The 12,345-nt window shown below is 39.6% G+C and overlaps 1 long non-coding RNA gene across 1 annotated transcript; it reads right to left on the bottom strand.

The window, feature by feature from the left end:
• Nucleotides 1-1,333: 1,333 nt before the first annotated feature.
• On the bottom strand, nucleotides 1,334-8,748 carry LOC137151067 (uncharacterized). The gene is made up of 3 exons (XR_010919156.1): nucleotides 8,616-8,748; nucleotides 3,932-3,969; nucleotides 1,334-2,159 (listed from the first exon to the last, which is right to left on the bottom strand). It is a non-coding gene; the product is annotated as an uncharacterized lncRNA (long non-coding RNA).
• Nucleotides 8,749-12,345: the final 3,597 nt, after the last annotated feature.

Genomic DNA, 12,345 nt, shown 5'->3' with positions numbered 1-12,345 from the left:
ATAACATATTTAACATTATTCTTATGGTAGTATATTTCCTGCAATATCATACATAGATATGAATAGATATGAAACTCCTCTATGCATTTCATATGGCTTGAATAGATTCAGGCAAACAAAGCAAAGTGAGGGTTCATGCCTTTCAGAGACATGCATACAGGAACAATGGACTGGACTGAGCATCTGACAAGGCAAAGGTCATTTGATTCAAGTGGAGGAAATCATGCCCATTGCCGGAGATGGCTGATCTGACCCCAGGAGGTGATGAGGAAACAGACAGAGGTTATTTTTTCTCTGGAACTCTCCCTTGGAAACCATCTACAAATCAACAACAAGCACCTGACAGACTGCCCACAGGAGGAGGGGGAAGGACTGGTTGAGGGAGTTAGCCAGCCTATGCAGCAAGATGAACCCTCAAAGATGGTAGGGCTACTGAAGTTTAAATTAAGTATGCAATTTATTTTATTTTCTGCCATATTAATCTGGTTTATAATCATTTAAAATCTTCCTGTACTTATACTTATGTTTGTTTTATCTAAAACAGTGCATACGGTTTAAGTGTGTAGAGACTTTGTTTAGGCTGATAGATCTGGTGCATATCAATTTCTTTAATAAATTGACTGACCAATGAGTTTACAGAATCCAGTGGGCAGTACTGAACACTGTAAAATGGCCGTTCCTAGGGTTGCAGCTGGGACTGGGGATGTTGGCTGGGGGGCGGGGGGAGGGAGGGGAGGTCACACCTTTGCATAATCCCCTGAATGACTAGCTAGAAGCATTCACTTACTAAAATAAGAGCTGATTATCTGCAAGAGGCTGTGAGTGAACTGACTCAGGAGTGGAGGGTTCACACAGCAGGGCAAGTGCAAGACGGGCTCCCGGAGCGGGGGATGTGGGTGACACAGACCAGTCCAGATTGCAGAGTGGAACATCGTAGAAGGATTTATTTTTGGATATTTGTTATTAAGAAACAGCTTAACTACTGTTCATTAGACTCAGGGGCTTAACAACAGACTAAGATTTTTAACAATGATCTCTGCTTTGGGGTGCCCAGGTCGTCAATTTAAAGAGGTTTCAGAAGGTCATAGCATTTGTTCAAAGTTGAGTGACATGGTTTGTTTTTCATCTTTGACAAACAAGTGGTTCACTTACTTAGAAATGGAGGGGGAGGAAATCATGCTTATGTCTCCCCATAACAGAACTCACTGAAAATCTTCTCCTCTTAGGTCTCACCTTTGTACTTTCTAGCCATGTACTTGGTCAAATATGCAAGAATAATATTTAGCTACTTTCTGATTTGAACAGCAAATACATTAGTTTATTTTTCATTATTTGCAAATTAGAAATTCCTTTAAAGAATAAGAAAACATCTTAAGGGTCACCTTTTCAAGAACTACTTTTATAGGTATATTTGTAATACAAAATATTTTGAATATTAGATAATTTAATAGCTAGAACTCAGATTTCCATTACTCACATCTGACAGCCTCAGACCAAGATTAGTTCTGCAACATTCTGATCATTTATCTACTGGTTTGTTGCAGATAGAGCCATTGTTCATTTTACAGTCTCAAACATTATTGTGCAAAGGGGATATAATTATTTCAGAACAGTTTATCCTAACTGCTTGTTCACCATACTAACTGGAATCAGAAGCCTCACTGAGTTAGAAGATTATTCCGGTGAGCAAGGCAAACAGAATGTGGCCCATGGTGCAAAAACAAATGCAGACTTGATTAAGAGATATGAGCTCCCCCATATAATAAATTTTATCTAGTCATTCTAGATGCATAGACCCCCCAGTGATGAGTGCAACATATATACTTAGATAAATGAAGAGGTAAAACAGAATCCTTAAATAAAAATCAGATATATAAGTGAGATATTTGTATTCATTACATTGACTTTTGCATTTTTTTAAATTGTGGATCTTTCAGAACAAATACTCTATATCTGCCCTCTCTCACAGAGAGAGAGGAGACCATTGTATGTGAGCTTCATCTGAGTTAAAAACTCTTCACTGCTGTTCTCTCACATCTTCTTGCTATGTCTCTCTTCCACAACCTGTGTTGCCTTTCTCCCAAATTCTCTCCTCCATGTTCGCTCCTTTCAGGCTATAAGTTCATCTGTTTTGCTCCTTGTTCAATTAACATTGCCATCTGTAGAGGCAACAGGAGACAGCAATGATGGGATTATATGACATTAGTTCCTCCAGGTGGATGTCACACCAATTTGTGCATAATTATCATGGCGCTGGGCCATTGTTGCACACCCATAGTATAGTCCTACTTCCTGAAATGAGTTAGTCACAGAATATTTCCCACTCCAAGTGGCATTTTACCAAATGTCCAACCTCTACATAAATATTTTGTTCATAAATATTTTTCTGTTTTCCCCATCTTACTGTAGTACTCATGAGCTGAGATGGCAAAATTGTATCAAACTCAAAACACACACTGAAGTGTGCCATCATGAACAGATGAAAATCAGTTTGAAAAAGGTATCATTACTTCTTGAGGTATGCACTACATTCAGCCTCCTATGTTTTACATCTTTGTATCTTTAATACGGTCAAAAGTTCAGTAGTTCAACCTCTGTTGAAATAATCCTTTTGTCCCAATGCTCTTATATGCACTAAAGAAAGTGCATTATAATGTGAACTCTGCTCTGTTTGCACCTGCATTTTAGCAATGACATCTGTGAATCTATATTCCTAGTAGGACTTGGGTAGGAACAACTATGAGCCTTCCTCCAATTGTCTACCTATCTGGTGCTAGTGATTGAGCTGGATCTTTTCAAGAGCAGGACTTGGAAGCAGTACAAGGAAACCAGTGAGGATAGGCTCATATAATCTTCCCCTACTGGATTCCTCACAAGTTTCCCACCAAACCTGGTGGAATTCTGGTTGAGGCAGCAAGTCACAAAACAAAGATGGCCAGTGTACCAGCCTGTCTCATTCTAGCTTGTAATTGGAATCGCTTATGTGCAGTGGACACACAATATTTCAGCTATATATGAAGGTCATCATTAACAGACTAGGCCTATGGGTGCAACACAGCCACTTTTCCCAGGGTCATGTCTCCTTTTCACCCTGCACCTCAGTGCTGGTGGGGAAGAGATGCAAGTAACTATCTGCTTTTTCTCCTCCAACATGAACAGGAGGACATTCTAACAGCCTGCTGTGGTGGAGATTTCCATCTTTCTAGATGGATTTCCTACCCTCTTTTGATATCTTTGGACAGGTACTGGGTCGGAATCAGGCCATCCATGTCAAAGGGAGCTGTTAAGGCACCCAACAATCTTAACACCATTCTGTAGTGACAACGAAGGGCTAAAAATCAGCCAGTCACATCTAATATAGGAGTACTGACACTATAATGCACTAATCCCATGGTAACTGCATGGTGTTTTATAGGTCAGAGTTTAAGGTTCTTTGAGTGCCTGAACTGTGCATTTCCATTTGTTAAAATATTTGGTTCTCTTTTAAATGAAGCCTTAATTCTGAAAAAACTGGGTTTGTAAATGCTTGATTTGAGGATAATTACAACATTCTTGCAATGTTTTTTAATTTATCATCATTTACTTATATATATTCTCAATATTCACTCCAATTTCAAATAATTTTAATCCAGGAATATGCAGTAGTCCTGTTCTCTCCTCGTTTGCAGCAGAGTAACATTAGTGTCAGTGGAGTTACTTATGATTTACACTTGTATTGTAAATTAAAAGAAAATACCCAAGGAAAGTAGTTTGTATTTTTTTTAAACTCCATAAAGATTAATTGTCTTAAAAGCCCTTTTGAAGATAAGTTTTTGTATTTATGTATATATGTGCAGCACTAGGCCCCAAAAGGTATTAAAAACAAAAATTGTTTAAGCTGAATTTCAACCATTTTCCCTTCATAGATATCCTTGGAAAATGTGCCAGTTACCTGTATATGCAAACAGGTGGTAACAAGCCATCTTGCAGCTAGAGAGACACAAAGGTCAATAAGTAAAAGGTGAACATTTCAAACAAAGTAACTTTTAATAACTTCTAACTTAAAATAATTTGGCAGTTTCCCCTCAAAAAAAACCCTTAATATTTCTGCACTTGCCATATATCCAGCAGCGCTCTCTAGTCATTAAGGAAGTTCTTTCTCCAGTCTTTAACTCCACACTTTACTTTCTTAGGAGTTTTGCCAGAGTAAAATATGAACAAAGATTGTAGAAGCAGAATTATTTGACAAAAAACAAAGACAAACCCTCCATCCCTCCCTCTGCAAACAAACACTGGTGAGAGATGGACTGATTTGTAAAACACTAGCCGACGATTTAGGAGATCTGGGTTCAAATCACTACTCTGTAACAGGCTTCCAATGTTCTTGGACAGGTCACTTAGTCACTGAGTCAATTCCCCTCTGTAAAATGGGAATAATAGCACTTCCCTACCTTACAGTGGTGCTGGGAGGATAAATGCAGTAAAGAATTTCAGGGAGAGGGACTCGATGATGTTGGCCACATAAGGACCCAAAATAGCTTTCTAATTAGTCCCAAAAATCTATGTGGTTTACATTGCTAACCTTCACTGCTGAAAGTGTGAGATTCTCTATTAATGTTAAAGCTTTTAAAAAGCTTTTATTTTGGGAAAGGTATGTTCCGACAGATTAATAATCCCCGAGAGTCAATAATGAGTCGATTAATGACTAAATGAATTGTATTATAAAACACAGGAATAATATAGATTTTTAACCATTTCTAGACTAATACAATAGAATATGAAACAGACAATTACTATACAATATAAACTGAATTTGAACTGACAGTTAACTGCAAGACACAGAATGATTTTAAACAGACAGTTAACTGCCAGGTACAAACTAATTTTAAAAAGACAACAAACAGTTAACTGCAAGTTACAGACTGATACGGAGGAAGGAATGTAAAGCTGCAACACAGACTGACAGTTAACTCCTTACCATCCAGGCGAGAAGGGCACACAGCATTATAAACATAAAAACTCGAACTCGGCCGGCTAACAGATGATTCGCACTCGGGGAGGGGGAGGGGGAAGAGGGGGAGTGGGGAGGGGGAGAAAGGATGGACGGACGACACGGGAGCGAGAGAGTCCGGACCAGGTGATCAGGCTGGTAGTTCGGGAAGGCTCTCAACCAGGGGCTTGGATAAGACCCCTTTTATGGGGCTTCGTGCCAGCACCAGATTGGCCGGGGGATACTTGCAATAGATTTCATTTCCTGATTGATGTTAAGTGTCGTTTCCCATATATGATGTCAGAGCCGAAGGCACAGCCGATTGCATAGGCATACCCTAATAAGGTCAGGTCGTGGGTTGACTGTTCGCACCAAATGGGTGGGTGGGGGGGGGGGGTGGGGGGTGGTCATGGCAGAATTGATGCAGCGAGAAGGTAAGGTAAGCTAAGTTCTTTTCTAGGAACCCAAAGAGAAAGCTTTTCAGACGCAACAGATTTCAAAGTAGTATAGCCTAGCAAGTCTAAATACACAATACAACTAGACTTCAAGTAGACTTCAGATAAGGACTATCTGAATAATAATAATAATAAAAATAATAATAATACAGCAGAAACACTAGTCACGTCAGTATGTCTACTGGCTATTTGTTCTTTAACTAAAAGAAGTTAAAGTTCAGTACTAAGCAGATGATCAGATTTTCCAAAGAAGGAATAATATACATCTATATCTACATAGTCAAACTATTAACAATTGCACTCAAAGGGCCTGTATTTCTTCTGGTTGTCAAAAGAAAAGGATGACTAATACAGTGTGATTAATAAAGTAGTATTTTAATTGGGGTTGAGACATTAACAGGCAAGAAGAAACCATCAAAATTAAGTGACAAATTATATTTCACTGTATTACACACCAGCTCAGGGAGTTTCCTTTAATCCCAGCCTCTGCAGCATGGATTACTATTAGTAATTATTTCTATGACATAGAGGCACATATGTACTTAAAAACCATCTTAGTCAAGGTAGAAATCCTGGCCCCAATGAAGTAAATGGGGTTTTTGAACATTGTCTTTAGTGGGATCAGATTGCCTCCTGACCCTGGGCTCCAATCCAACCCCCATTGAACTTAATGGAAAGACTTTTTCTGACTTCAAGCCCCCTCCCCAAGATGCTTTCAGTCATAGTCCAGGCAAAGTAAGGGAAGCAACTGGAAAAGTAATGATTTGGCACACCATAGCTCTTTCAATAGAACCCCACAGAGCTAAGATGCATTAAAAATACCTAGGGTAGATAATCAGTATTATTTTCATGTTCAGGAAGGGATGTAAGCCTGGGACATAACTAACCCCCACATTAAACCAGCCTTGGACAAAACTCAAGGATTTCACTGCTCAAAATCAAGAAAAAATGCTCCACTGCTGGTAAAGCACCCCAACCTCAGGAATGCTCCTAACAAGAGTTATAACACCAAGGCTTGTAAAGTAGACACTCAGGCACTGGGAAGTTTAGGGAGGATACAGAAAGACCCAGCAAAGGGTAAGATAGATAAAATAGGCTCTGACCAGTGAATCTATGCTGACCATCTACACAAACAAAGAAAATTATACATAAGTTACAATTTGGGCATAAGAAAAAGATAGAAAGAGACTTGAGCAAGGAGGAAAAAACAGAGATGCTAGTGCGTGATTGGTTAAATGTTGTTACCTAGGGGTATTGGATAATGGGATAGGATTAGTAACGTTAAAGGAGGTAGCTAGCTTTATAGAATGTAAATGGAAAACAATGCTTTTGGGTGACTGCAGTTCAACATCAAGCTGCCAGAACTGTCCCCTCTGTGCGACCGTGACATGCAGAGACATCACCAGCAACCTCAGAGGAGTGGATCCTGACTGGCCATCAGGTGAAGTTTGTCTGTATATTAGGAGTGGTGAGCATAAGAGATTTGCTTGGCATATGTAGTGTGTGGGGAAGCTAATAAATAGATGTTTAGAACACAGTTGTGTAAGGCTCTTTTGCTGGGAAAAGATACTGCAGACCTGTTAAGTCCCAAGCCCTGTGGGTAGGAGTGGGTACTTAAAGTGACCAGGTTTTTCCATGAACTCTGTGGGTAAGGGTAGGAGCCTTACACCCCAAGCCCTCCGTAGGAAAAGGATGGAGGTACCTAAATTAACCAAGTCATGCCTTGAGTCCTCAGTAGGGTATAGGTAGGGAGCTCTAGATTTTTGCAGGTAGATAATTCAGAATGTTAGGGTTCCTTTATGTTCTTATAATTTTCCCTTCCTTTAGTGCATTTATACTCCCATAGTCCATGTATCTGCTATGATTCTTGGTGGACATGTAATCAGCCTGGTGCTTTAAATCACAGACCTCAGAAATACACAGTCATGTTCCATTCCATATAGGTGCATAAGATGGACTTTGGTAATACCGCAAAAAGACTAAAAGATTCAAATCTGCAGTATCCTCCGGTCCCTGTTTAATTCCCAGGACAAAAGGGGGACAGATCTCTAGCTATGTGCAGCAAGTGGCAATTTTCACTCATATGCATGGGCATTGAATTCAACAGTGATTCAATTCAGAACGTTATTCTTTATCTATTTACAATGCTAAGGGGAGAACGTATGTCTGAATTGCAGGTGGGATGGTGAAGAGAACTTAAATCATCTTCCAGGATCCCAGTGTAATAAGAGTCTCAAAATGATTTGATAATTTAACATCAGTGGGGCTCCATCTGGAAGCAGCAGTCCTCCTGTGATTTGCAATTAGCAGGGTCAGGGTCTTCAGTTACAAATTCTGAGCAGAGAGTATGTTCTCCTTTGTGTTTGTACAGTTCCCAGTGGGGCCCCAACCATGCTGGGACCTTTGGGTTCTTTCACAACACAAAACACATTGCTATTAGTAATAATAAGTACCATGCACACCACTGGGATCTGCAATATTGAAAACACATCAGCAGGCACATTTGTTCTGATAAATTCAGAGAGGCAAGCGAGATCAGACAGCTCTCACCTTTTTCATTCTCTAACTGAATTAAGAAAAATGTATTGAGGGGGCTGAGGCAAGAAGAGGAATTGGAGAAGGGTGTGAGTAATGGGGTGGCACTCACTTCTCACAAGCACCCCTTGTCCAACTGAGTGTGCCTGCACACTCAGTTTGTGGTGGGTGTTCAATGACTCAGCCCTTTAGCTGAGTCACACAATCTGGAGGTGAAATAAAAACCCCTTCCAGGGAAACAGTCCAACAGGGGGACCCAGTACCTCTCAGTTTTCCTCTCTTTTCCCTGTAGCGCTCCCTGGGCTCAAGCCCTGAATTAGCTGAGCCATCTTTAAAATGGCTTAAACACTGGTATTGAGCCATACTCCAGGACTCCCTCCCTGGAAGCAATGTCCTCATCCTCTCTGGGCCTTTTGGGCCCCAGTTCTCTTGCTGGGCTACTAAAAGAATTCAGTCCCCATTTTGGGGGTGCATCAAAGTCCAGGCCACTTTTCCAGTGGCTAGTGTGGGGGATCACAGGCCAACCCTTTCCTCCAAGTCCCAGCCCAGCAACCCCAAAGATAGCAGCCAGCACTGTGTCCCTTTAACTAATCTGCATTGCTGTGATGATTCCCTAAGCCACTTCCCTACAGCCCCAACACATTCTTCACCATTACCTGAGGTCTTATCCTGACCGAGTTCCAGCCACCAACTCCTTCTCACACCTGTTGAGTCTCTGCTAGCACTGCTCTGTCTCAGGTCTTGTAACTCCCTGCACCCACCAGGCACACCATCCATACTCTTCCACCTCCAGCAAGGAACAGTTCTCACACAGGCCTTGCAGGTCTTCTTATATTAGCCTGGGGGGCCCTGATTGGCTGCTTCTTGCAGCCCCTTTCTGATTGGCTGCATACCATACAGCCACTCCAGGCAGCTTGGAGGACCCTCTCCACTGACCTTTTCTGGGGTTGGGTATGGCAGGGCTGCAAGGCCTCGAGCAGGGGCCTCAGAGCCTAGTTTACCCCATCAGAGGATGGAAAGGGGAATTTTTTTGTGTATTCCTTCATTTTGATCTTCCCCCTTTATGTTCTGCATGCCAAGCCAGTGAAACCACAGGCTCATAAGAAAACTGTTGGTAATTACTTAATAATGCTTAAACCCTATGACTTACCATTTATGAAATAGTGGAAACCAGAATCCAGTACCAGAGCTAAAGGCAGTAGTTAACTGGATAATATCAAGTACCAAATGGCAGATTCACACTTTTTCAGGTTAAATGTATCAGCTGTATTTTTAGGCCACCATTTCTCTAGATCACAACCTTGAATAGATATTGTAGTCCATTTTATTGTGTGCCAAAAGAAATGTATGACTATGTGATACATGACTGTATTATTCCTGGCTCAGGTACAGGAAATAACTTCAGAAGGATTATAGAATGTACTTAAATGCTGTCCTTAATAGGGATGCTTTTCTGAATTATCACCATACCTATTTTATGCAAAACGTTATGCAGAAAATAAAGTGTTTCAAATATAACACTTATTTTATACTTTCACTAAGGGTTATATTTTGTCCTCTATGTTCATGTACTGAGTTCCTAATGACTTCTGAGTTGCATACCAAGGGTAGAATCTGGGTTCATCAGTATTACTTCTGATTTTAGTTTTGTGTTTAACCACTGAGAGGTTCCAGTTCAGCAAAGTATTTAAGCACATATCTAACTCTAAGCAAGTGAGTGACCCTATGGACTTCAGTGGGACGATGAATGTTCTTAAAACTAGACATACACTTAAGTATCATGCTGAATTATGTGCATGGCAAAATGTGCATGGCAAAAGATCCTACAGAGAGAAGGCAGTCCATTCCAGAGCTCAAATGTTTCTTTTAGTTTCATTCATAGTACACATTAAGTGACTTTAATGGTACCCAAGTTGACTTTAAATGGGATTGCATCTGTGCAAAATAAGATAATTTGACCACAAAGCAAATTGACAGATGAGCTATTTTGAGCATACACCATTTCACAACTCTTTTGTGCACAAATGAAGAGAAATAACCACTTCCTGATAATGCTGGTGGAGATGCTTCTGAAAAAGTATTTCTAGCAAACATAAATAGGATTCAGAATAATGGCTGATGGCAGAGATGAAAAAAATGGAAAGCCTCTGCAGGAATATGATTTACATTATGTTTTTTTGCAAAAAGCAAAAACACTATCACACTTAGTAATTAGGAAAAGCAGTGTTTTTGGTTTTTTTAAAGAATTTCCTAAGCCCCCCAAATGCAATATGAATTAATAGCAATATTCTGAACAGGTTTTTTGCTTTTGTGATTTTGTTGTTATTAAATGCCAGGCAGGATTTTAATCAGTACTCTTCATTCATAAATTCAGTTTCAGTCCATATTGCTGCTGACATCTAATGCACTCATGTCAAACTCACTTTTCCTTCTTGTTTAAAAGGCAGAAACTAGATATAGCAGACAAAAATTGGGAGCATGAATCTGTTCATTATGTAGTAAGTAGCACACTCTACTTTGAGAACACTATAAATGCATTGGGCAGCCATTTTTATCCATTCGGAGCCATCAAGTTTTCAGTGTGTCTTCACTACAAATAAAAGAAGAGACTAGAGAAGATTACTATTTACCAGCATGTAATCTTTAAAGTAATGCCTTCCTGAATTGTCTTTCAATAGTCTTCTTTGTAGCTCTTTTATGCTGTGATTATTGTGCTGTCCACATACATTGTACAAACACATACCTGTCCCAAGGTATACGAAGTCAAGCATACTAGAAGACAATATTAACTACCATGGCTGTGAGCAACCTAAAGGATAAAAGATAGGATTTCAGCTTTCAAGGGCATATTGGCTTTAGAAAAATTGTTTTTTGGGTACATTTCGTTAAAATACTTATTACCTATGGCATGATAATAGTTCATGACTTTGCAAAGAGAACACTTGATAAGGGAGGGGAATAAGTCTCTTAATTAGTATTTTTCACTCTGAATTGGGGGGAGGGGGCTAATGATTGATGTGTTATTCAAACAAAAGGTCACATTACTTAGAAATTCCTATCAAAATTAACAAGATTAGAACAATTTCCCCTGATACATGAGGTTCCACATATTAATGTTGTCATAATGTGAAACTTAGCATATATATGTGATATTAGGACAACACTAGCACCTGAAACCAGGAGAGATTGTCCTGAATCTTGTTAATTTTGATAGGAATTTCTAAAAGCCAGTCTTTTATAGCATTTGCTAATGAACTAGATAAATGGACAAGTATATTGATACTGATAGCTAAAGCAAGATGCATCTTGATAAAAATTCTAGCAGGGTATAAATATTAGACTATGGACCTGATCTAATACCCATTGGAGTCAAATGGAAAGAGTGTCATTAACTTCAGTGGACATTAAATCGGATCCTCTATGATGGAAGGTAGAGATACCCCAAACAGTGCAGCCAGTAAACAAGGGAAAAGAGGGATAACATCTCATTTTATAATGGCACTGTCCTCTTTAGGAAGATGAGATGGGACTTGCCTGTATTGATATAACTTGTAGCAGTCCAGATTTTTATGTTTCCCTCTTTTAAAGAGAAAATGATTGTAGGTTAATTTCTGGACATATTGTTATCTTAGTATATCCGTTATGATACACCAATGCTGTCTGCAGCAGTGAACTGGCTAGTGGGAGAACTCACTAGAACCCAGGGATATGGATACTCTTCCACCTGGACTCCAGGCTGGCAGGAATCCAAGTAGGCAATCTGCCTGCTTGTTTTCCATCTAAATTTCCAGACTCAGAAGGCTTAGATTCTGTCCAATCAGAATTTTCCAGTGCAAACTGTTACGTTAGAACTCTTTTGACCAGCTGTAGTTTCAACCATTGCAAAGTTAGGTATAATGTATGATTGTGAAGACATGGACATATTGTGTAATGGTGCTATTCATGTGCATATAAATAGGTAAAATCCATATCTACTGTGTATCACAATCAGACAGGTCAAGCCAGGAGTAATGAAAGCCTTCCAAAGAAAGTAGCTATAAAATGAATAGCACCCCTCACCAGCATAGTTTTTTTTAATGTCACATATGTTTGATCCACAACTTTGTTTACATAGTGATTAGAATTTTATGAAATTTGTGAAAGCACTATTAAATATTTTATAGTTGTCCAGCTATAGCATATTATGGGCTCTGATGCAGCAAAACACTGAATCATTTGCTTAACTTTGAGCATGTGACTAGTCCCATTTAAGTCAATGAATGTTTTAATTGCTTTGTTGGCTTGGAGCCCTAGCTGCCACTATTTATGTGGAATATGAAGAATTCAGGGCTGCATCCTCAACTAGCACACACTGGTGTTAAGGGAGCTACACTGATTTGAACATCT

This window comes from Emydura macquarii, unplaced genomic scaffold (assembly GCF_026122565.2).
Source record: "Emydura macquarii macquarii isolate MOO-44397 ecotype Brisbane River unplaced genomic scaffold, CSIRO-AGI_Emac_v2 contig_1043, whole genome shotgun sequence".
NCBI lineage: Eukaryota > Metazoa > Chordata > Testudines > Chelidae > Emydura > Emydura macquarii.
This window is presented reverse-complemented; position numbering and strand designations above follow the sequence as displayed.